The 27,302-nt window shown below is 35.1% G+C and overlaps 1 long non-coding RNA gene across 1 annotated transcript; it reads left to right on the top strand.

Annotated features, from left to right (window-relative positions):
- The first annotated feature begins 696 nt into the window (after nucleotides 1-696).
- Nucleotides 697-8,343, top strand: LOC118244519 (uncharacterized). Its single transcript, XR_004777559.1, has 3 exons — nucleotides 697-863; nucleotides 4,680-4,831; nucleotides 7,854-8,343. It is a non-coding gene; the product is annotated as an uncharacterized LOC118244519 (long non-coding RNA).
- Nucleotides 8,344-27,302: the final 18,959 nt, after the last annotated feature.

Consider the following 27,302-nt stretch of genomic DNA (forward strand, 5'->3'; position numbering starts at 1 on the left):
AAATAAATCCATTTGTTAGATTATAAACCGTGTTATAAACTGAATAAGAATGAGCAAAATCCATGCTGTTGTGAAACAGGCAAAATTGACACTAGAATATTCAAAAAGGACTATAGAGACAAAAACCCCAATAACATGACTAGGAGGGGTACAAAACATGTTATTCAGCATTGTTATCATGTCCACTTCTGGTCACTGTAATTCAAGAATGATATGTACCAACCTAAGTTAATATAGAAGCAAACAGAAACTGAGAGATTTAGGAAACATGTCTGTTGAAAGGCTGTAAAAAACAAACAAACAAACAAGCAAGCAAAAAAAAACCACCACTGGTTTCAAGAAGAACAGTTAATAATAAAAATCTTCAAGGACATACAAAATCTAAACAAAAATGAGTGGTTTGTTCGCTACCTCTCACGCAAATAAGTAAATGAAATGAACAATTGAAATGATTATGTACGGAGGTTGTGAAGACCCTACCTTTTTTAAGAAAAGAGTCAAGTGCATGGCAAGAATATCATTGATAAAGTTTGACCCATTCTGGGCAATAAGGAAGGAAAAGAAGAATGTAGTGGGGGTCTGTTGTTGTTGTTGTCGCCGTCATAACACTTTTACAGAGCTTTTCCCTATTTGAGCAAAGGGTGGGACTGAGTACAATGATGCTTTTTTTCAGTTCTTTCACAGGCAGGCCAAAGAGACAGGATTTGCGGAAATATCACAGAAAAAGGACAACTACCTTATAGATGAAAAATCAGAAACAAGAGGAAGTTAGGTAAACACAGCTTTGAAAGTGAAGACAGGAAACTTGAATTTAATGTAAAAAGAGGAAGCTCAGAAAATCAAGTACACAGATGGATGACATGGTAAACAATCTTTGTGGTCTTTCTCTGTTTCTTGCTAATGCATCCTTTAGCTGACGTAAATCTGCCACTTAGAATCTTGTTGAGTTGATAAAGTGTTTTACTATCATTTCTCGCAACAGCTGTTTCTATGTCTTTGGTGCTATTTCTCACATATTCCCTCTTGTCTCATGTCATGCAGCCTTTTACTGTTTTGTGCTTTGTTTAATACAGATTTATTGCTCTTTTTTTCCAAGGGTTTTGTTGAGGAATTGATGTTTACTTTGGCTTTCTTACTGTAGTTCTACATATTTTCATTTATCCAGCTTTCAGGTTTGTACACACAGAAACTGGCAAGTTATTCTAGGCAGAAGATGTTAACATTTAATATTGATAGTGGCTTTCAGATGGTGTAGCACCTGGAAAGTGTTCCACTATTCAGCTCTGAAATGCTGCTATAGTCTATTTGTATTTTTGTTGTTTATCTTTCTGGAAAGAGGTGTGTGTGTCTATCTAGATTCATATGTTTTATTTTCTATTTTGCTTTACATATATTTCTTAATTTGATACCAACTATTCTTTACATTTTGAATTCTAAGTGATTGCCCTAAATATTGATCATCACATGGAAAATATCAAAATGTTTTTGGCATGTCTTTATACAGGAATAATTCCCATTCATTTTGGAAGCATACCACTACCACTTTTACATTCTTTTGACAATTAAAGACTTGGTAGAGAGTTGACAGTGAAGACTTTTGCTGTGCAGACATGTTTGAGAATATTGTCCAAGTCTAGCGATGGCTCTAGGGTTGGTCTATTATTGTTCAAAATACATCATGCTTTTGTTGTTGTTACATTATTGTATAAAAATACATTGAGGTTGTACATTCAGAATTTGCAGAAGTGGATACAAAAGAAATGTGGTTAAGAAAAAAAAGTGATATAGAGAAAATGAACCCTTATGCAGTTTTAAAAGGTTGTTATTATGCAATAGATTTAGCATATGAAACTACATTTCCTTAAAAACACGTGTTTGTTAATCTGGGAAATGATGATACATCTGGTGAATTGGTTCAGTCAAGGAAGCTCAGTACACGTATGAATCTGTCTTTTACTAACACCAAGATCTGTAAAATTATGCAAAATATATTTTGTGTAAAAGGGACAATCTTATTTATGAGAAGGTATTCTGACAACTCTGTTTAAGGGACATGGAAAGAAATTCAGCTATATTTCAAGAAAATACAGTTTTGACCATGTCGCAACTGATTATACATAAGACAAATTCCAATAAATTTTGGTTGCCTATACAAAACACATCTGTGTTCTATGGGCCAGACATTTCAGGTGTAGAAACCTTTCCAAGTACACACACGGCTCTATCCTAATCACTATTCCACTGCCCTTTTTACATTTCAAAAACAAGAGAGGTGAGAACACAGTTGCATGCCAGATGTGAAATACATCGATGCATCAACCAACAATAGAAACATCTGTCTCTTAGTTAAATCTTCTGATTTCTTAATGTATTTTAGTTTTCAATGGCTCTTCATTTCATTTCATTTCATTTCATTTCATTACCAGAGCAGTTAGTTTTAAACTATTCCTTCTTTATTTTTAACAATGCTAGCCACAAAGTTCCCAGGAATTAAATTGTTAAAAAGCACTCAAGATTTAATGGATTTATCAGCCCATTAAAATCATATATATATATTTTTTTTTCCTCAACAGCAAGTATTGGGAACATATCTCTGTACATTTGAAGATATTTTATGTAGTGATGTTTTCTGTGATTTCTTATTCCTATAACGTTACAAGCATTAAAACAGAAACACAGTTAAGACGTGTGTCATATTTATATCTGCATAGTTTTGCAGGATTTCATTTTATTTATTTTTTTCTCCCAGAAAGAGAGCTAACAACTAGCATACTGGTCAAATCCAGAATTATGCAGTGACAAGACACTGTTGAATGCAATGAAGTTAGCCAGAAAAAAACTATGTGATCTATATGTTACCAAGGTTTTCTCTAATATTGACTATATTCAGCGTATAGAGATAAACAGGAGCTGCAAACATTTATACATGCTATAGATGTATTCCTGCATAAGTAATGGTATGATCCATTTTCAACCATTGCTCAAGTGTACCAGCAATTATGTAAGTTTTAACTCTACCTTGACCTGTTACACAACTACTTCACTCAAAATCTTTTCAATCCCCATCTAGGACACAGTCAACGTAGACTACCTGAATACATGAAAATGGAGAAGTGTTATTTCTCTGTCGTTTTAATTAAGTTTGAATCCTCAATTGCCCAATGAAATAATAGCAATTTTTCTCATTTTTCAAAAAGGTCAAAGTGGGCAGGAAAAGTGAACTAGTAACAGTCCAATATGTCCATTTGGACAGTACACTACATAATTTAGGTTCATAAGCCTATCCTAAGTTTCAATTTAAAAATAAAACATACAAATAAAGAGCAGAAAATTACAAAATAAGTAACAGAATTGTCTTTCCACAAATAAAAATATTTTCACTTGAAATTATTATTTAGATTGAAAACATAATTGTGAATTTGCAATGAATTCATCATAGTTTTGAAAGAATCACTTAAAATATTGAAAAATATTTTAAGTTTCATTTCAAAATTATCCAACAAATATTTAAATATTTTATTTCTAAAAAGTGAATTAATTTCATTATGGTAATTATTTTTGCTTTAAAATATTTTAATTTCTGCTCAGACATTTTAATTCTGTTTGTATATTTTAGAAATGTGAGGTATGGGCAATCATTTCTGGTTGAGCCTCCTAACAATTCACATCAGGTTTTCACACAGAGTAATTAGCGGTGTGCTTAAATAAAATTTCATAAATTGTTGTGTATGCAATTGTAAATATCCATTTAAAATAAAAAGTGAATATGATGAACAATATCACTAAAAGATTAACATTCCTACTTTAAAAAAAAAATTAAAAATGAGATCAGCAGAATTTGGATACATTTTTAGGTAAAGAAGCAGCATAAGAATTTCACTTTGCAGAACTGTTAGATATTCATGAACACATGAGTTTCCTGAAATTCTCTTCTCATGAAATTGCATTACATTGAATAGAATGTTTGGGAGAAAATCACGTTGCCACATTTTTTGTTATGAAGTGTTGCAAAATAACAGATATGAATATATAAAACATTTAAAATATATATGGTATAGAATATCCCTTTGGTTGGTTTAGGTCAGCTGCCCTGTGATGTTCCTTCCTCACCTCTTGCCCACCCCCAGCCTGCTGGCTCTAGGAGCATTGGAGGGAGTCTTGATGCAGTGCCAACATTGCTCAGCAGTAGACACAACACTGGTGTGATACCACTGCTGCTCTAGCTACAAGTGCAGAGCACAGCACTGTATGGGCTGCTGCAGAGAAAGTTAACTCCATCCCAGCCAGACCCAGTACAGCTAAAGGAGGTGTGGTCATGTTAATAGTATTTAGCTCTTATCATTAAAATAATTATAATTATTACAGATGCTGAAAGTTTGCAAATATATTATTATAGACTTAAAGGTATGTTAAACATTTTTATAAATACCATTCATTATTTTCCTGTTTAGAAACAATGCAGTATGGTACAACAACAAAATATCAGTCATACTATAAATAAAATGAGGGTGTTTCACTAAATCAGAATTGGCTGATGGAAAGAATTATTTTTTAAAAAAGTGGGGAGAGAACCAAGAACATCTCTAAGATGTGATTATTACTTTTACAGAGTTTTCTACAGCTACAGATGTTTACTGTAAATTATTCTTCTTAATGAATATTTAACATTCTTTGATTAGCTCTACGTATGACTGATAAAAGTAACAGAAGAAATATAGATCCTATAAAATTCAATTTTAATACTTCAAGATGGTGCAAAATTGTGTCCGGATGCCAAGCTTTTCCCATGATTTCCTGGATGAAAACTGGAAGTTTTAAACATTTTGATCAGGTAATATTATTATATATTTTATTTAATATTGTAAATTCCCTTCTAATATGGGATGGGATGGGTGGCTAGGTGTGGATGTGTAAAGAGACATATATCACAGCCAATATTTCTTAGGAAACCTTTTATTCGTTAAGCTACTGTTATGAATATAATCAAGCTGTTACTCTCATTAGCTAATAACACAAAATGCTCACATACTCACAGAGCTTGCTAGCACCATCATGCACTCATTCACAGCCACCTGACTGAAGAAGAAGTGGAGAAGGCAACCCCAATAGCTTCCCCTAAAGCAGTCAGGTCAGATGTGATGCACTGGAGACTTCTAGGGAGATATTTGGAGAGGACGTCTGTGGTCTGTTTGTTCACAAAGTGCTTAATCAGTCCTGTAGCCTTCATCTGCACATAGCAAACACCAGCCATATGGTACATAGCCACAGTGGATGCCCATCTGCGCTTGTGACCTTGTACAGATGAGGTTCTTCATGCCCTAATTTTATCATAGGTTTCAGCACAGATATTTTATCTCCAGAGGTTTTGCACTCATAGCACACAAACTTCCCAGTATATGTTGCCTCTCTTGGCCTGTTGTATCCTGGTATGTATTTCTCCATCCAACTTATGAAACCCACTTGTGTTGTCTGGCACAGACAGAGCTTCTATGATGCATCCACTTTGTAAAAAATAAATGAAACTTTATTAGATTATTATTAGAGAGATTTGTTTCCCTTGAGTAACTCTTTTTAAATTATTCTTTTTTTTTCTTTCTCTCCCCCTGCAAGCTATGTAATGTAAAATATGAAAAAATTACAAATATTACTTAGATGTCTTTTCTATCAAATTCCTTGACTTTACAAAATAGATTGTTTACAACTATGCTGCCCTTCTGCCTAATGGACACCCTGGGGGAATGTTGGCTTTGAGACGCAGCTACATATTTTCAATAAACAACTCCTGAAGCCAGTGAATGCTGAGAGCGTGAACATTAATCTGTGATATATCTGAATGGAATACTTGCTTCTTCTCCCTTCGGGGAATGGAAAAAACAACAAAAAAAAAAGGCATACATCACGATGCACTAACCACTGTCACACATAATCAAATAAGCCCAAGAAAATATTTTAACATTCCCTTTTATTACAACTTTCTTGGTTAGTTCAAAATAGTGATAGCAAAGATGTCTGCCTTATCAACAGATTTTGCCAACTAGAAAGAGGCAAAACTGTCCCCAGAAAAATAGCGGATTCCAACTATTAAAAGGTTTCAGACTGTTAGTAGATTACTTCTGGAGTTATCTCATTTGCCTTGTCCTTTTGTCCTTGAGACACATTGCTACAAGGGTGTCTGTCAGCCTCAGAAGGAAAGATGTCTGCTCAAGTATTCCCTAAATGGCATTGCATCTGGCAGGTGGATTTACATGTAGCTGTTGACTTCTGCCTTACAAGAAATCCCTGATCTTTTTTGTAAAACATAGGTCAAAGGTCTGACTAGGTAGCTGATGGGTTTGTGGTACTGGGAAAGAGATAGGAGAGTTAAAAGTGAAGGATCAACCTGAGAAAATCCACAATTGTTTTTAAAGCTAAATGAGTCATACCAAGTTGGAAGGGCCCCTCAAACTCACATTCTGATTTAAATAAATAAATAAATAGCATTATAATAAAATTATACTATCTTCACTGGAGTTCTGTGACAGGTTTTACACCAAATAGCTGTGAATTCTAAATGACATTAGGCCATCTAAATGACTTTAGGCCAATATTTCTAAAGCACAAACCTCTATAACAAAATAATATATATATATATCTTAAAGATCTTCTCAGTTTCAAGTCATTAGGAATCTACAAGCCTATCTATATCACTGAATCTCAGCTTTAACTAAAACTTTAGCTGAAGCTCAATTTTATGTTTCTTCTCTTATCAATGTGCATGTTATATGGATTTGTTACATTCATTGTGACCTTGCCTGCCATTCATTTGAAAATCTCTGCATATATAAAGAACCTTCTCTGGTCCCAACTACTCTAGAGGCTACAATTTCTTATGAAGTGGTCTGAAGAATGTGACCTGTGATTACTTTATGTTCGCCACTACTGAGAATTTCGAATCTAGATAAGTTCTTCACAGTAGCTGAGAAGGAAAATTTCTATTCCTAATCTCTCCTGAAATTAGAATAGTGCTAATGTAGAGGGCTGAATGAAAGGATACTGCTTAACTAGCTTCCCATGTCATGAAAAAAAGCCAAATAAAGATAAGGAATAACAAATATTATGAATTCACCAGGGCTTTAAAGGACTGAACAGCAATTCCAGGGAGTAAGCATAATGAAGGGCTCAACATGAGAAGCTCATGAAAGTAAATGTTTGTACCGCTTTGGGTTACTTCTACATATTGTATACCACTTCCCTGGTGTACAAGTGAGGCCCACTGTTAAAACCAGCATGCCATGTCAGTTCTAGGTTAGTAACTGTGAAACACTTAGAAATGGAGATTCTAAACTCAAGTTTCAAGTTAATTTTAAAGTAATAAAGGAGCAAAGGAGATGAATTAGAATGGTAGATTTTAATAATGAAAGGCCCAGAATGTTTATCTTGGCTGACCTCTTGGATAAAGTCATAAAGGTATCTAACTCATCTATAGGGTTGTAGTTAGATAATTGCACTAAACATATTTTGTTTTATTCCAGTCTGATTGTCTTGCAATTTCCAGCTGTAAAGCAAATCCAAGTCACTGCTTTCTGAGGAAATCTTAAAAAATTCAGAGTAAGCTCTGGAAAGAAGTTAGACATCTTGTGGTTCATTGGGAAATGCCGAAAGTCTTACAAGAACCTGGCTATTATAATGTTTCTAGTTCATTTTGTTCTTGTGTGGACTGATAGTTTCTGATAAGGGTAAACATATGCTGAATGAATCCTTCTTGCATTTAATATTCAAAGGGAGTTTCATAAGATCTGTTACTCATGCTTTGTTCCATCTTTTTGCAGCAGAAAAATCAGAATAAGTTCCTCCTTTCAATTTTTTTCTTTCAGATATCTTCTGCTGACTGTCATTTTCCTTACACAACTGCAGTGTCTCCAAAGTATAAACCATGATGCTTTACAGTGGTAAATGGGTACAGATGCAGGAATCCTTGGCAGTTCTGTGCATGTTTATAAAACCTGATACTGTATACTTTGACAACCTGATGCTCAGCATTTCAGAAGAAATATTCTGTCTCCAGCATCCCTTTTCCTCACTTTCTCCTTCTTTTGGTTATTTCCACATACCATGCAAAGATCTAATATCCAAAAATTTAGTGGTATAAGAGTTCTCCTTCTGAAACATTTTGAACTAAATATAAACATTGCAGTCTCAGTCTACTAAAGGACTTGTTCCCCTTTGATCTTCTGTTGTAGGTTTTTGCCATTAATACTATTGTCTCCTTCCTGACAGTCTGTTAAGTGGACAAGAATAGTACAAACCTCATAATGACAGAAATCTCTAAAATGATGAATAAAGAAAATGAAATCTCTAGATGATTTTCTTTCTGAGCAAGAAATATTGTTATACACTATGACAAGCTTTCTGCACTGTCACTAAGGCACTATAAACTGATTCTCATATACAGAATATTTTAATCTTTTGTTTTTCTTACTGTTTCAGAGAAATACCCTTATTAATTTTCATTGTTAACTATAAATTTGATTTCTTGGAGGAAAGGATATTTCATATATTAAAAAAAATCGATAGTGATTTTGTCCCATGGGATGCCTGAGAATATCACATCTTAATAAGAAGATATGTAGCGTATATTACAAATGAAATCATGAAATGACACCATTTTTTAAAGTGCACTTTGACATATCTTGTTTCCAAAATAACTTTTTCTGATTGACATCATTGTGTACATTGATTGATAAGTAACTTGATCTCTAAAACCTGCTTTGATAACCCAGCTTAAAGCAGGGCGGTTGGACTGGATGATTTCTAGAGGTCCCTTCCAACCTTAACTATTCTACGATTCTGTGACAACAAGGGAGGATATGTCTGAATCTTTGTTCTGTTCAAAAAAGAGCGTGGAAGTAAGATCCAGTTCACCTCTTTAGTTATTTAATCCAAATAAAAACATAGTTTAGTGCAATTTTCTTTAAGATCAATGGGAATGTTTTCCTTAGTTCAACAGAAGGTGGATCAGGTTTTGAGTAGGAGCTAAGCATCGTTTTCAGGAAAATGCCTACAAACTTGAAATCTTAAACTTCAATAAAATTTGCACATAGCCATATTGACCCCCAAAAAAGTATTTCACATGGTTTAAAACTCTTTAGTAGTACTGGATTTAGAGACTGAATGTTTAGTTTTATTTGAAAGTTTCCTGTCCAAGAAACTTTCTGCTTAGTTTTCATGTTTCCACTGTGATGTACTTTTAAATGACATAAATTCAGACTGTATGTTACTTCATTTGTTTTGTTGCATTACTTTGCAATACATTACATTGCAATGCATTATATTAAAATACATTGCATAATATAACACAATATGTTTAATATAATACAAAATTTCCACTGGAATCTTAAAGGTTAAAGCAGTAAGGTGGAAGTCAAAGATTGTCATACATTTCTGGCCATAGTAAGGTCCATGGGACAGATTGATGATCCTGGCATGAAGAATTCTAATTTTACATCATTAATATTTATTGTCATAATGTACAAAACAATGAGTTGGGTGAGGCATTTCCTGACTTCAGTGGCACAGCATATGCTTTGGGATTCATGAAACAATGCAAAACAGGAAATGTGCATGGCAGATTCCTGACATGCACCATCATTGGGCCAGAGTTCAGCACCCTGTTCAGCTGCCTGAGTAATGTAACAGATTCCCTTTTGCCTTCCTGTTCATTTTGTTTTGCTAAGGTGCTGGATCTTACTTGCTGTTGCTCCTTTTTTTTTTTTTTTTCTTTTTTCTTTTTTTCTTTTTATTTTTAGTTTAACAGAAGTCTTAACTTTCAATTTCAATAAACTTAACAGCAGAGGTTAGCTTGGTGGTGAATTGCTTCTGCAGACCTCACAGACTGTCAGGGTAGGCTTGGATGGCCCTCTGAAATGTAGCTGCAGTGAAAAATGTGAAAAAAGCTTTGAACTCCCTAACACCTTCTTGCCTCTGCCCCATAGATTTTCTCTATTTTACTTTTCTTTTGTTACTGACAGCTGCTTGGAAACAAGATCATTTGCAGACATCATTTGCTTCTTTGCCCAAAACTGCAGTTTTTCTGTTGGCAACAAGCTGAAATTTTGCCGTGCAGAAACAGTGCTTAAGGCTGGTTTCATCTCTGGGGTAGGAGAAAGGGAGGATTAACAGTCAGGAAAGAAAATTATTTTTCCTTATAAGCAGCTTTATTGCCTTAGTCGTTTTTTTTTTTTTTACCCTGCTTTAAGCCCGAGGGACTTGGGTTGCAATATACCCCAAAGCTCTTTTTTTCTTGGTTTTAAGTTTGTAGGTAACCTTTGTTACTACCATATCATCATATACAGTTTTCATTATCAGCTCTATTTTTTCAGGTATAGAGATCTTCAGAAATTAACAGAATTATTTCTGAAGAGCATATATGTTAGCATTTCTCACTCAAAATAATGAGAGTGAAAGTTCAGAGATTGTGCTTGGTGTTTTATTTTAATGAATTATTCTTTAATTATGTCAGCTTCTTTTATAAATCAGAGGTCAAGTGTCATCTTTTATTTATGGGTGCAGCAACCATTGTGGTTAATTAAAAGTAATGTTGGTTCATTGGAGCATCATGTGGATATGGACGCACCCAAAACACACTCACTGTACTACAGATGTATCCTGTCAGAAAATCCTGAATTTTCTGACAGTCTTTTCTTCCTATTACATTATCTCTTCTTTTCTTTCCTTTTCTTTCCTTTTCTTCTTTCCTTGTTTCTTTTCTTTTTTTTCTTTTTTCTTTTCTTTTCTTTTCTTTTCTTTTCTTTTCTTTTCTTTTCTTTTCTTTTCTTTTCTTTTCTTTTTTCTTTTCTTTTCTTTTCTTTTCTTTTCTTTTCTTTTCTTTTCTTTTCTTTTCTTTTCTCTTTTCTTTTCTTTGATATGGATTTCAGCATTAAGTATTTCAGTATGCATTAAAGTTTCTAAAGTTACCACCAACTCTCCTTTCTTATTTCTTCACACCAATATCTCTAAATGCATATTCCTGCTAAGCAACTACCATTGCATTTATTACATATTGTATTTTGCTATGTAATATATGACAGATTCAGTGACAGCACAAAATGTAACCCTTCACCTATGCTGCAGGCTGGTGAGGTCAACAGTATCCCCTATAGTCTTGATGCCTGTATACTTCTATAGCTATACACCACCTGTGCTTATTATTCCATCCAGTGTGGATGAACCATAATCTAACTTTGAAGGTGAATCTCTGTTCATGTGGCTCGTGCTTTGAGTAAGGGGCTGGACCACAAGTTCCCCGAGAGGTCCCACACTATCTTAATCACTCACTGAGTCTATAATTCACTCCAAGAAAAACTACTGCAATGGACTATTGGGAGACCAACCAGCAAAGCGGGGTTGCCATCAAAAACACCTTTTCAACAGCTGAGTCACAATCATGTGCACCTAGACAAAGTGCATTCAGGAGAAGCACCCACCTGCACGGGGAATACTTCAGAGAGTATTTTGTCATTATAAATGCAGTGAGTGAAAAGATATGCCTCCTGTGCCTTTTCATAAAGTCAAAATCAAAATACTAAATATTCTCTAATGTGTTCAAATGTTTTTGACCATTTGATACATGTAGAAATAATCTCTTCCCATACTAATGTGGAAAAATCTTAGGGGGAGATAAATATTTATTTACATTATTTGATAAAAGGACACTGATGATGCAAGGCTAAACAAGGTTCACATGTTAAAGAAGACACCAATTCCTCCTTTTTCCACCTTCCTCAGGCACAATATATATCAAATGTATTTGAAAACAACATAGTCATTTCAGGTGTGCAGAGATAGCCAGAATGACTCTTAAAGCAGATTATTCTGTAGCTATTAGCTTTACTCACTCTGCTACATCAACTAAGACAGGTATGGACTATAAATACATAAACATAGTCATACAGATTCATTATGACTGCAGTTCTTATAGAGTTTTCACATAATGCACATATGAATTCATGTAGTAATGATTTTATTAAATATTCTGTGAATTCGAATAAATATAAAAGATAGCACTTAGTGATTTATTTGATGTCTTTTCAAACTTAATTTGCAATGCTTTCGTTAGATTGTAAACCTTACTGGCTAATTTAAAACAGTTCTGTTATGTTTTCTTGAACCACTGATAAGCAGGTTCTTGACCCTTCTTTCTATATTTCTCAATTTAAAATAACTCACGTTTATGAATCATACCCTTGACAATTATAGTTGCAAACCACTGACACTTAAGAAATATTGTAGAGCAGAAGTAATGAATGAAAGTGATGGAATATCTTTTGAAAATCAATTATATACACAAAGCCTTGAAAAGTACAGATGTCCTATTATTATACAGATGCTTCCATTGAAATGAGTCAAATATTTCCTCAGTTTAAAGAAAAGAAAATATGCCTAATAGTGACATTTGTAAAATAAATCGCTCCTTGATCTCTGTCCTCATATATGATTCATCTTCTCTGGCTTTAATTTTGGCATACTTACTGAATAAGTGGCACTTAATGAAACAATTTGCTATGCTGATACAGGATGTCAAAGGGAAAGCACATACTCTTTCTGCATGACCCAGGAAATCATGGCCCATAGCTGCAAATGCAATCTTGTTCTTTGAAAAGGAAAAGTAAAGCTTAGTATCTGCACAGTGCTAAACACTTCAAAGGGCTATTTACTTATAAGCCAATGAATCTTTACACACGCACACACAAAGAGTTATTTAGGGAAATTTGTACTCAGATTTACAGATGGGGAAACTAAGAAACAGAATGAAATAATTTAGTGCTGACTGTACACCAAGTCAGTATATAAAAAAAAAAAAAATCTCTTTTAGATGCCTTGATTTTCCTTTTTTTAATTCAGTTTCCTATAGGACCTGCACTGTGATCATAGGATACACGTGACAGAAAACTTTCAAGTTCATCTGAACTATGAATGAGATGAGAATTGAAATAACTCCTGTCCAGACTTTATAAACTTAGGATTTATCTCCAGCATTACTAGGCAAAAAGAGTTTAATTACAGACAATGTATTTGCAGAAATCCCCGGTATAAAAACTGCACCCATCACCTACTTAGGATTTAAACAACCAAACAAACAATAAAACAAACAAACAAACAAAAGAAAAACCTTGTATAAGAAATAAAAATGAGGTAAATGCTAATGAAGTGCTGGTAAAACATCTCCTCTGAATTCCAGCAATGTAAGGTCTTAAGGTTTAATTTTAATCCAGCACTACTATTGTATTGACATTCTTCTGCGTGATTGCAGCCTTGTATTGCTCTTCCTCTCTTTAAACACTTGGATTTTCCATCTGATTAAATCCGTAGTAGGTGAGAGTAGCACAGTCATATTGGAATCACCTCAAGTGAAGAAATAGGAATGAGGTTGGAGAAGCCAAAAGAAGTTGCTCTCTTCAGCCTAGACTGACAGCCTGTGAGTCCATAGAAGTGATTCCAGACAACTAATACATTCAACATTAATTAACCCTGGCATATATTAAGAAATATGAAAGATTACTCTTTCAGTAGAAAGCCCTATACACTGAGAAAGCCCTCCTTGCACAATGCTGTGTTAGATACTATATACCCTTCCATGTTAAGCGTATTCGTTTTTCTGGGATGTAGACAGAAGTAGTCTATTAGCTCTCTAATCCAAGTAGTCTTTGGCTTTTATATTCATTATCAATCAATTGATTGCGAAGAAAAAAGAGATTTTGACCTTCAGCAAGCCTCTCAAATTCCTTAAACATAAAGCCTGAGTTACAACATTGAGCTAGCCAAGGGATTATCCAACAGAAATAGAAAGTCAAAGGAACGCTTACTAAATATCCATTCACTAAGCCTTCCATATCACAGATATGGAAGTAGCAACATTCCAGGGACTTTATGATTAGTCATTCATTGGGCCATATTCATTTGTTTTAATCATTATCTTTAAAGGATTGATTCAAAAGGAGTTAGTTGGTCAAATTTCTGGAAACATAAACACATATAACATGAATTAATGTCATTATTACTATGATCCCATGGTCAATAAAACTTAACTTCCTTCTCGTCATGTAAAGAAGTCTCTCTGGAGGCAAGTTTTTTTTTTTTTTTTTTTTTTTTTAACCTGAGCTTTCATGACAGGCTGAGGCCTGACTGGCTGGGGAGTAGCTTGGTTAGAAAGATGAGTGGGTCTTCTTGGTAGAAAGTGAGTTTGGTAGAATGTAAGTCAGCAGTGTGCCCTGGCAGCAAAGATGGCCAAAAACACATTAACACAATTAACAAAGAGACATCAGTGTGAACTGAAGGTGACTATCCACTTTATTTTACATATAAAGAAGGTGAAAGGGAAAAAAAGGCTAGAAGTCAAGGCAATGAAGTGGTGAAGTAAGTAGGAATTCTAGACTGTTAGTTTGCATATTTAAAAGCAAGGATCTACTGAACTGTACATCCTGCCCCAAAATGTTAGACAGTTTTCATTTTCTTTGTGTTGTTGTTTCCTCCTAGGGCCGTGTATTTATATGTTAAAGAGTGTCTGAGTTCAGTTTCACAGAAGTAACTCAGCCTAGTCCGGAGCCTCAGTTCACAGTAACTGTCTTGCAGCCACACCTGACTCATTCTGCTACCTAAATACAGATGGTCAAGTCTACTAGAAATATTCAGATATATCCTACATATAAACATGTGTCAGGTTTCCAACAGGTACTTGTTTGTGTCTTTTGCTTACTTCTATATTGGTACTAACATTTATCTTTTATATAAAATCTCAGCCCTCAAGCACCAGTCCTCAAGGGACAGATTTAAAATTTTAGTGTTCTTGTTCACGCTGTGCTTCAAATTGCCCATGACAAGTCAACATGAATTTGATTTGAGCTAGGTCATTTAGACTGACTACCTTTCCAATTGTCAAATATAAAACTTCATTCTCCATTGATAAATTTGTATTTCTACTGTTTCAGAGTGTTTCAGTACTCTTTTTGTCTTGAATGAATCCAGCAATGAATTTCAGTGATTTAAGTGTGTTGAACATGGACACTTGAACAAATTTTTGGAACTTATCCTGTAAATAAATGTACCAAGTTAAAACAATATAGCATTCTTATTTCCTAATAATAAGCTATGCAACACTGATCATTCTAGAGTTATTGTTACAGGTTAAATCACTAGGGAGTTTTATACAGAACATCTTTCCCAGGTAAGAAAGTCTTACTGTGTCTGCAGTTCTTAATCTAGAAATAATACGAATATGAAATCTTCTTCAATTTTGAGACCACAGATTTGCAATGACAATGGCTTCCTTTCACTGTAAGGGTACAGGCACCCAGCTGGAGTAATTTGGCATGGCCCTGGTGAAGTCAGTGTCGCAATATAAAATTGCATGAGCTTAGGATATGGTTCCTGAGAACAATAGAGAAAACCCAGCTGTACCATATGCAGACTTTTGAAAATGGTTAAGAATAAAATCCTTCACACATGCACAAAAAATAGGCACGCACTGGAAAAACACATTTGCAAGACTGAATTGATTTGTGAATACCATGTGTTACCAATCATAATAATTACATATGTTAGGTAAACTTAATGGGGAAACTCAGCCAATATTTTTTTCATTCATTTGACAAAATATACACTATCTCCTTCCAAAAAGCACTTTAGTCTCTCTTGTGATTATTCATAATGATATTCTTTACAGGTTTTTGAATTTTCAAGTTTTTCTATTGTTTTGTCAAGGTGGAAAAAGGGTATATTTGTTTACTGTAAAACTTCAGAGGAAGTAAAATGTAAATAAACCTTGTAACTTCTGAAATAAACTTCCTAATGCATTATTTTTTTGGAATGCTTCTCACAATCTATTTTAGTGGACTAAGCAAAAGATTGGTTCTAGGTTTTACTGTTTATCCTGGCAGTGACTTGAAAAACTTCCATAAGTTATTTAATTAGTGGCAGTCATGTACTTTAAGATCATCAGAGAGGACAATCTGTTTAAGTGCAAAGCATTATTATTGTTCCTATACATGAAAAGGTTTGTTCATATCCGTTACATAGTAGTGATATCAGTATAAAAGATTGATTTCCTTTCTACTTAAACTTTACATTACATCCATAACCCAAGGGACTTAATGACATATTTTTAGTAATCATCATCATAATAATAAATCCTAATTTATAGGTGTCCAGACCTTAGAGCCTCTGGGCATCTCAGCAGAAATAAGAAAACATGAAGTTTCAATAAAAACCTCAAGTACTTGTAAACAAAACCACCAATCCCACCCAATAATAAACCATAAATATAAAGTATTAAAGTATAACTCTTAACAAAGAAAATAAACTGAAAAGCACAGAAAATAGTATTAGAAAGTATATTTGGGATGAAACACTCAGTACATCATGTTGGCCCAAGATGTAATCAATTTTCATCCAAATATCTCCTTTTTTTTTTTTCTTTCTTTGTTTTTTGGGGGGTTCATCTTAATAATTAACATTTATATGGCAATGTGAGTCTAAGGAAGGAAGCTGACAGGTAATATTTTAAGAGATTGTTATCTCAAACTCTATCTGGAACCATAAGCCCATACAGTTTTCTAATATCCTTTCAAATAACCAATGGCTGAAAGATTACTCTGAAGTAAGGTATGAACCTTCATATCCAGAGAAGTCCTCCATGTTCCTTAGTACTGCAGTGAGATGGAATTAATAGACTTTCATTATTCTACTTGTGCCACATTTGATGGACAGGAAGAATAGTCATGTCATAAAGCAACACTGCTGCTGTACACAATTTTATTAACTGTAGAGGTATTGTAGCTGAAGAGCTGTAATTCAGGTTAAGCATCCTCTCTTTAAAATACGTGACCGTCTTTAATAATAAGTGACCAGTGGTAAAACCTACTTATTTAGCCTGCTATTTAGGCATAAGCCATGACTGTGTTTTTGACTGATTGTTCTGTGTGAATATTTGAAATAATTTCAAGGCCAACAGCAAAAACAAATTCTAAGACTTTAAATGCCTCTCTGTTTTGTATTGTACAAATACTGTGGAGCTAGTTTGGATAGCTTTCCCAAAGCTTGCATCAGGTGATATAAAATGAGAATATGAAAGAGAACAGTTTAAGCTCTTTGAGTCCCAAGTCTGGAGATCATACAATGCAGGTTAGCTCAGGCAGGAAAATGCTGCCATAATACAGCCACTAAATACTAAATAGCAAAGGATAGAAATTAATATCTGACAAATGAAAAGGTAGCAATGTGTAGTAAAAGCAGATAAAATCCATTTCCCAATATCTAAGCCCACCATATTAAGTATTTATCTGTACCTAGGTACAGTAAGTGAGTCTGAGTTTTGAATCAATTCACTTTGTAGTGAAGTTTAGACAAATGTGTTGGTGAAATGAGAAACCATTTAAATTTATTTACAAGTAATATACATATTTTGACAGTAGCCTTCTGCACTACAATTTGTACAATACATTGCTCTCCCTGAAGAAAAAAATAGTGCACATTACAGAAGCTAACGGCAAGAATCATTCTTCTTCTCCTTTTATCTGTCTAATCTTTTCCATTCTGACTTCTTCGTAGCTAAAGTAGCCTTTCTAAAGTAGCCTTTCTCTGGGTGTCTCTAAAGGATGAAATGCAATATGAGCTCAAATTGTGAGACTTTTGACCATTACTGTAATGGTTATGTTAAAATGTAAAAACTGATTGTCTCAGTTACACATCAAACAGTCCGTCAGCAGAATCAGTACTAGCATTTTTGATAGTTTTGATATATTATACCACTTTTAATTGTTTATTTATTTATTTTTTTCCAGGTAGGAAAAGGGTTTTGAAACAAGATCATCAATACAGAAGTATACCATTTAAAGCATTTTGAGAGAAACACTGACAATAACCATTTGTCGCTGACCTGACAATGATGTTGAAGTGCCTTAGTGACTACATTGCAGCTTGGGAAACTTCTGTGCTTGGCATTTAGCCATAGATAAAATGCCACTTGCATCTTTTTTCTTTGCTGAAATTGTGTTTCTTTGATGCTAAATATGTGTGTGTGTGTGTGTATTATTTTTTCTCCTGCATATTCCTTTTGAAATCACGAAGGACACAAAATGTGAGTAAAAGCTAAAAAAATGATGAAGGTTTCAAACGAAATTAAGAAATTTATGAAATAATGATTTGTACCCTCAAGATAATATCATAAACTGGATTAGGGCATGAATAATTGATTGTGTAAGTATACATTTTGTAAATGTTGTTGTCCTTTTTTTTTTTTTCTTCTTGAAGACAGTTGAATTCTCACCTGTCGATTTTGTAAGAAAGCTTTGTTCCTGTAGTCAGATATTCTGACTGTAGTTATGTCATTTCAGTCTAAGTCCATTCATCTCAAATCAGATAAGTTGCTTTGCATTTATGATCACCCCAACTTTTTTCTGTTATAGACAGAAAGTCTATATGCATGCTTCACATACCACTGACAGAAGCATAACTAGGAAAGCATGACAGGAACATAAAAAAAATTGGGAGATAACTACCAAGTAAAGGTTAGGTGCTGCTTCTAGACTACTACAGTGCAGAGATAGTAGGAGTAATTAGCTAGTTCTTTCCTTCTTTTCATGCATAGAAATATATGTTTAGTATTCACAGGAAAGGATTAAGATGTGGGGCAAAAATGCGTGGGATGGAAAATAATCTGTTCAGTTCTGATTCCGTCCTGCTTATCAAAACAGAAAGGGCTGCCAGGAAAAAAGGGAAGAAGTTTATGCATGGATTAGGTATCCATTGGCAAATATCAAGCAATAAGCAAAACAAGATGATGACTCTCAGAATATCTATTTATTGCCTGCATTTTTTGTGTTCCATTGGTAGTGCATTTATCCAGGTGGGATGGTTTCATCCAAGACTGCCCTGAATTTACAGGGTAAAAGCAGTTAACAATCCCATCACTGGAAAGAATGGGTCTGATCCTCTCTTCTTCACCTTAAAGGGAAAAAAAAGTAAGAAACAAAGAAACAAACACACACACAGCCCCCACACACATATTTCTCTATACCTTGCCTTCTCTATACCACGTAGGAAACAATTCTGTGACAGACAAAGGAAACCTTGCATCAAAATGAAAGAATCAGTATATCAAAACAAAACTGAAACCACAACACTAAATGCTTACCAGGCTCCCACATAGTTGCGTGAGCTGTTAAAATTGAAGGTGAAATAAATAGAAGCATCTGGCATCTTTCTCCAAACCTAAAACACTCAGAGCATCCCACTTTAAGATATTCAGATGTTAAACTGTATGGTGACAGAGTATTCCTAGAAAAAGGACTGATAGTTATCTCTGGGGTAATACCGATTGCATCCCTTCTCCCATTAAGATTCCCACTGAAAGTGGGGAGGGAGTATGTGAAATGGGGGGAAATACTTTGGATTACACTGGAGGCATTTTCTTCAATAAGTTTTTAGTAGGTAATGCTTTATTATGTTATTGGAATTCTTGAATTTTGAAATGTGTTCTATACTCCTTCTCTGGCAATCATAACTTCCTAGAATTGAGTTATATGTCTCTATCTTGTGAAGACATACCCTTCTGGTCATTAGTCCCTCATTTACTCAGCAATCCCTGAGGCGGTTGAGACTTGAACGTCTTTCAAGCTGCAGACCTTACTTTTGAGATCAAGAGTGTCTTTGAGATTTCATGTTGAAAAAAATATCAGATTAACAGGACACTTAAATAACATAGTAACAACAACAGTAATAATAATAATAATAATTAATAATAATAATACCTTTAAGTTCATTAGAGTCGTGCAACAACACTCTTTTACCTCCTTCAGCCTGCTGACCATCAGTCTTTGTGTGTCTGGACAAATCTCCAGTGAACACTAACTTCTCATGAAAAGGCTTTCTGAAAATGCCATGAAGCAATTAGGGAAAACAACTGCCTTTGACTAGCCAGAGCCTGCCAGGATTGTGAGGGTGATGGTAGGAAATTAAGCAATGGGTGCTCCTGCCAGATGGGACATGCTGTGAAAATGTGGCTACTTTGGATTGCTAACAATGGGGAGAAATAAATACAGAAGTGTGAGCTTTTATAGCAATTTATACATTATATATTTATTTTACTAGTAAATGAAACCTTATCAAAAAAAAAAAAGGAAGAAAAGAAAATAGTAGGACTGGCTGGCATTGAACTACAACAGCATTAGAGGAGAAGGAAAATAAATATGAGACTGAAGTCTCAGTTACAAATGAAAGGGGGAAAAGTACTGAAATTTGCCAACTGAACCTGCTGGTAATAATTAGATTGAGGTTGCTGAGAAAATGAAACACTATTTTTTTTATTTCAATTTTTAATTCATAAAACAGTTACTAATCTTGTTCATTAGACCTGCCTGCTGGAGCCACGTGCCTGGCACTTGGTTAGGAGTGTTCTGCTGTCTACATTATGTCTGGGGACTTTTAAAAGTGTCTTCTGGTTTGTGTTCTTAACAGGAGTGGAACTTGATCTCAAACCACAGGCCAAGGCATCTAACTTTGGAAAAGCATGGCTATGGTTCCTGATCTAAGTATTGTAATTAGGTCTACTCCTTAGGATAGGGTTTTGTTTAAAAAGCACATATTACAACAGTAGCATAGAGACCCATGGAAGAGAACTCTGTTGGAGCAGTGGTGCAACTCATTTAAGGGTTTTATTTGTATCTCCTGGTGTGAATGTTCAGACTACTCAGCTGGGAGGTTAAGGATCACTGAGATATATTCTAGTCCTTCTTTCAGGTGGACTCCTGTTGCTGGTTGCCAAATTTGCTACCACACACTAGTGGCAAGATAGCAAGGTAAGAATTACTGGCCAGATTCACTTTTTATTGCATCATCAATGTGGTGGTAAAGTATGACCACAGAAATTAAAAAAAAAATAGAATAAAGATTAATGCTTAGAGTGGCCAATAATTTACATTTCAATTAGTCTCAAATTTATGGATTTGTATTGCAACATTTATTTTGGCATCAGAATCTATTGCCAACAAAAATTTTAAAATTCTAATCACTTATGCTGTCTGTATGACTGATTTGTCATTTAAGTCTTTTTTTTTTTTTTTTTTTTTTTTTAATTTGAGCCTTAATTTAGCCTGATGTATTTTCTGGAATCATTGAAAAAAGGAAATTTGGAAATATTAAAGCACATTGGATTTAGAAACTCCAGAAAGTAACTGCTTGCACTAAAATGAGTTTAAACAGCAGTGGCATTCACACAGGAAAACTGGCATGCAAGCTATCCTGCTGTTATAACTTGAGCATAAGCTGAAGAGATACCTCCTAGTGTAAGCTCCTTAACCTTTTGTTTCTTTTCAAATTTAGGGGGAGATTTATATATATATATATTCATATATATATGAATTTATATGTGTATTATATATATATATATAATTCAACTTCTACTGTAGACTTTTGTCTGCATTTCTTTTTACAGGACAAAGTCTTTGCCTGTGATTTGACTGACATGTACTGAGGAGTTATTAGGAGTGGGATTAATCGTTCCTAAATGCAGCTGTCTAAAACAATAAACTATTTACCAAGATTCTATCTATAGTCACTGAAAAAGACATAGACACCTCCGGACTCTGACTCTTCTATCTTAATGTCCTGACTAACCTAACAGAAATGAATCACCTCCTTTGTGAGTTTGTCTCTCTTATTGAGCATAGAAAGGCTCAGAGCAAACTTCAATCAGATGCTAAATGCAAAGGTGGTTACAGGTAAGGTTTTCAGAGTCCAAATTATCCTCCCTGGATAGCTGTACTGGGTCTCTTACATATTAGGGGTTTGTAATTTACAAAGGCTGACCCAAATCCAAATCAATAACCTGATGTCTAAATAGAGGTGTAGATAGTTAACATTATACAGTCAGCGTGGAAAACAGGGCTGCAGTTTAATACCGTCATGGGCTGGTTTCAAACCAATTATTCAAAATCAAGTGGATGAATTTCAGTTTAGATGTTCCAAGTCAATCTGTCCCTGCCAAGAGTTTGATGTTTATTGTTTCAAAACTCCTGGAGGGCCTAAGACTTGAGGTATTTACTGAGGGGTATGAAAACCAGTGCAGTGACCTTGCTTCACATATAATAAATTAGCAAATACTTAGATGCTCAGCGCATTGGGAATATTGCCTTCATAGAACAAAGAACAATTGTTTGAAGGTTTGTTTGCTAATAAAATCAATAAAATCCATCATCATTAATCACCTTGTAATTTTGGCTTTCTACTTTCTGGAAAAGACCCTTGGCTGTTTTACATTGCTGACAGTTTCAGATATTGATTGAATGTACAATATATATGCATATACATATGTGTGTCTGTTCATATGTTTGTATCCCTCTATATATGAAAGTCACCATTTATGTGTTGAATCACAAATCAGTCAGATTCTTAAAGGTATACACCATAATATCGTCTGCTAAACAATTCAGTCTGCTCTGCATTTACGTTTATGCTAGATATAGTCCTGATGATATTGCAATTAAAAATCTAAGGCTAAAGAGACTGCACCTTTTTATCTAACATAAATTTAAGACACCTCTTTTGCCAATGGAGACAAAAGTATCTGCAGAGGATAATTAATCCTAACAATTTCTAAAGTGTCAGGAAAGAGAGAGAGCATTTTCTGCAGGTACCTGTCTCTCTCCAAACTGTAGGGGGTTGCTTGACAGCTACTTCAAGTTAGATTATCTGAGGTTGGACTAAATTCTTAAATTCCACAGAAACTGTTCTAGACTTAAAGATCTCTGACTTTTTTTTTTTTTTCTTTTTTGAGCTTTCTTCTTCTATCTCATCATTCTGTTTTCTCAGAATGGTAGCATGGGAAGTCTCTTCACATACATCCATGTTCATCTACCACAATGGGATCTAAGTTTTGCTGGTGCCCCTGGCAGTTCTGGAAAATAAACAATGTTGGAAGGCGTGGATCAAAAACCCTTCACCGTGCAGTCAACGGTTGGTCACAGGACAGTTCCATTGCTGGCTGTTTTTGAGATTCTGGGGTAATGGTTCACTGTTGACTAAAATGGAGGAGTGAGACCTACAGAATGACTAACACTTGGTGTTTTGCTTGGAAATCTGCCGAGTAAGCATTCAAGAACAGGCCAGACCTCATCCTGATTAGCTCCTCTGAGGTGGCACTTTAGTGATGCCACAGGCAAAACCAATACCTTTGCCAGCTGCAGCTTGAACACGGACTGCCAGGTAAGACTTCCAGTGCTGAAAACAAAGAGCTTTATTGATTGACCCAAAGTAAACTCTGTGATAGTGGGTCTGTAAGACTGCAGCCAGTCATTAGAAAACAATCTAGTTGTACACAGACAGGGTAATCATTCTGGACTGGGTTTCAAACAGGTCTAAGGAAGTGAGTCACTCAGTCCCCTTGAAAGTGAATGGAAGCTGGAGACCTGTTTCCTGAGAAACATTTGAAATCCTAGCTTACGTTACAGTATGGCTATTATCCAACCTTAACTTTGGACACGGAAAATGTTTTCTTTCTCTTTTTTTTTTCTTTCCTATTTACGCCAAATTAAAAGTATGAGGTCCTAAAGTGTATTTACACCAAAGCAACTTTCCACTGACTTAGCCATATAAAGCAGCCTTGTAGTATGTATAAATATGATTTATAGTTACTTTAAGACTCCTTTCCACCACCTGAGCGGTGTGAACCAATCTTTGTGAAAATGAGATTCAGCTATACAATTTCCAGAAAGCAGCCAGTTTGTGTTGCTCAGACCTGCTGCTAAAGAAGCAGAAACCTCTTCTCCAGACACCAGAATTGCCCCACTACGCAAAATGAATAGTCCAGTCTCTCTACACTTTTCATCCTCTATTCTACCTGAGAACATTACTTCACTGTCCAGAAAAACTTTTTCAGTCTTGAAGAGAGTTCTTTTTATTCTGATGAATGGAAAGAAATAGACAGAAAAGAGATAGAAGGGACTAGGAAAGCTACTTGGTTAATCTTTCTCAAAAAGTGATAAAAAATAAAGGAAAGCATAACTCATATAACAGTTAACCTAATTTTCTAAAAACAGAATTAAAAGATGGTGGTAGACCTCTTTAGGAAAATATTCTCAATTCCCATATAATAATTCCTTTTAGGAACACAGAGTGTTTTAGGAAGCATAATAGATCCAAGTTGGGTATGTTGCCTCTTCTGAAGGAATGCCATCTGGAGTAAAGGAAAAAAACCTCAGGTTTTAGCTTTGTTTTTAATGGGAAATTACTTTATGTTATGACTCATCAGAACAAGTTAATTTTTTCTATTATCATGCTTTACCTTTAAGCAATAATTTTATTTTAAAGCCCATAACAATACATCTGGGTTGCATTCTGGAAATGAAGCTGATCTGAAACTATAACCTGAGGCATTTGGACAACAACAACAAAAAACCCTTTCCCTTGTATTTGAAAGCAATGAACTTCTATGCACTGCCTTGGCCTGTGGTAGTATTATAGAATGCTTATAAGCCATTTCAATAACATTATCTAATTAATTTTCCTGAAATTTCCAAGATATAGGTAGGAGGTTACTTAACCTCTTTTGCAATTGAATGGTAATTAGAAACAGCTTAAACAACTTTCCCAAAAGGTTGCAAAGCATCATTTGCAGAGGCATACTTTAAAATATATATATATATATATTTCTTTTCCTCAGGTTCTAATATAATCACAGATTTTTCTTGTCTCTCTTACAATTATGAAGCAATGTGCCCTTTCAATTGACCTTCTTTCATGAATAAAAATAAATTCTGCAACCCCCTTATGTCTCTGCATCATGCAGCTCTTGAAAGTTCTGAGAATATCACTGTATCTCTCCATTTTTGAAAAGATCTCAGCCTGTCATGAGTGTGTTTGACTGTTGCCAGTAACCCAGGTACTCAGTGCATCACCTCACTGCCTTCCGGACACACATATAAAGGAGTGTGACTCTATATTTCCTTTTCCAATTACTCACAAACTAATTTAAACTGTTTTGCAAGCACTTTTTTATTATTATTTTCCCAAATGACAAGTGTATTAGCTAAGACTGTCAGACTGGCTGCCAGCTCCCCAAAGCAAGCCCAGCATGCTGTGACCTCATGCATGCAGCACGCAGGATTGACTATGAGCAGGGGGCTCCTAGGAAATAGAAGTGAAGCCTGGGCCCTGTCTCAGCTGCCTTGGTAAGCATGTTTTATGATAAACTTTATCTCATTAGGAGAGAGAAGGGGGAAATCTTGGTCAAAGTCCAACTCTAGAGCTTATGTTGAGGCTGAACTTTTCTGCTCTCCAAGTCTGCCATATCAAATTAGGGAGAATAAAGCCGGCTGCTTGCCTGATTATTTATAACATCAGAGGAAACTTGGAATGACTTATTAAGGATGGAAATAGTTCTCTTTCCTCAGAAATGGATCTTTCTTTGCCAAGATACACAGTGACTGACTGTGTGTAAGAGTGGTGCACAAATACCTTCCACATTGAAGGTTATTAAAATATACCTGGCCTCGTTTATCAGTACTTCCATGGTATGCACGCACCCACACTGTGATACCTAAAAAGAGCTACAGGGAGTCCTGCTCAATGTTCTGAGGGTCAGGAATAGATTTGAAAATGGAAAAACAAAAATAAAATGAAAACACAGATCAGCATGCTTGTTGTATCTTTGACAGAGTCAATGAGCCTTTAGCATGGACCTTGGCAAACATTTCAGTCCAAGTTAATACCCATTGACCACATAGGTTTTTCATTAAAAATAAATCTGTTAAGTCTTTCACCTTGAATATTACAAGAATAGAACTTGGAAAAGCAGGCCAGCTTCAGGACGCAGAAAGTGTAATCTGATGGCCACAGCAGGAAAGTTCATGTTGGATTTCTTTTCTAACTCATTCAGTAACCATAGGGCTATTTATACTACCTCTCTGTGCCTCTGTTTCAACACCCTGAAAATAAAGCTAACAAAACTAAAAGAATGTTGCTATGAATGAATCTTTTGCAAGGCTTTTGGTTCAGAGAACTTGAATATCTCATTTCTGGACAGGATTTTAAATAGAAAAATAGCACATAGTATTCGAAAGGGAGGTGTGCAGCATGAGTGAGGTGGACTAGAACCTTTGACCTCATGGCCCAGTAATTCCAGTTGCAGTAATTATCTGTCAGATAATTACAGGGAAAATCTGTGAGATAAAGATAAAAGATACAATATAAATTTCATTGATGAAATGAAATACATTCACCCCTTTCCAAAAATTTCTCACTATATTGTCACTGTTTGCGTTTCAAAAACAGTATTCCAAAGGACACAGATTTGGACCTCTGCACAACTTTGGCCACCTGTTAGACTGCAATATAAATTGCAATTTAATTGCAAGCCTATAGGGTTGTAAGGAAGTGAGATAAAGCAGATACTGACCAGAATATTGGGAAAATATATTAACTAATGATTTATTTATTTATTTATTTTGTGTGTGTGTGTGTTACATGTAACTTACCTTTTCTGAACTGTCTGTACAAATAAAATGAGTATTGTTGGCTTGTCTTATCACTGCATCCCTTGCTTCATTTGCAGGTGGCTTTGTGAAACAGAAATATTTCTCAGAGATGTCAAGGTCATTGTAATCTGTGTGAATAAAATGAACAAAACTAGGTCTTTGTGTTGCTTTGATTTTCCTGTTCCTGCTGAAGGCAGTACAGGCAGGGGAGGCTCACAGAACGCAGAGTAGAAGAGGACTGATCCTCTATTTTTATGTTTTCTTAGTTAAATGGATATTTTTCTGGGGCTACACAAACTGCTCATGGATACAGTTCCTCAAAATTAGATGCAAGTCTCAGGAATGGAATTAATGGTGCAGCGTGGGACATCTAAACTTTCTAGTGCAGCCCCCAAACATGATTCATATCAGCCAATATGTTGGGATTGTGGTTGTCTAAGCTACAGATCAGAAAATGGCAAAGAGAGAGAAGCTTTTAAATTTTGTCTTTCTCCTGAATTTAGGCACTTATCCACTGTCCAAATTAGGTTCTGTGGAACTAAGATTTGCAACCAAAATGCTTTGCCTGCACTTCTCTGCCTAAGTCATCTAAGTGTCAGCAAAGACAACTGTCTCCTGCTTCACTTTCAGAAGATAGCCAGCGAGAAGGGGGAGGAGGAGGAGGAGGTGATATTGCTAAACACATTTTGCATAACAGTCTTGCTATGAAAGTACTTGCCGCCTTCTCCTGACCTATTTTCGAATGAAGTGTCTGTGGGAGCTATGCAATGTACAGAAGTTGATGCTGTCATTATGCATGAA

This window comes from Cygnus atratus, chromosome 5 (assembly GCF_013377495.2).
Source record: "Cygnus atratus isolate AKBS03 ecotype Queensland, Australia chromosome 5, CAtr_DNAZoo_HiC_assembly, whole genome shotgun sequence".
NCBI classification, from domain to species: domain Eukaryota; kingdom Metazoa; phylum Chordata; class Aves; order Anseriformes; family Anatidae; genus Cygnus; species Cygnus atratus.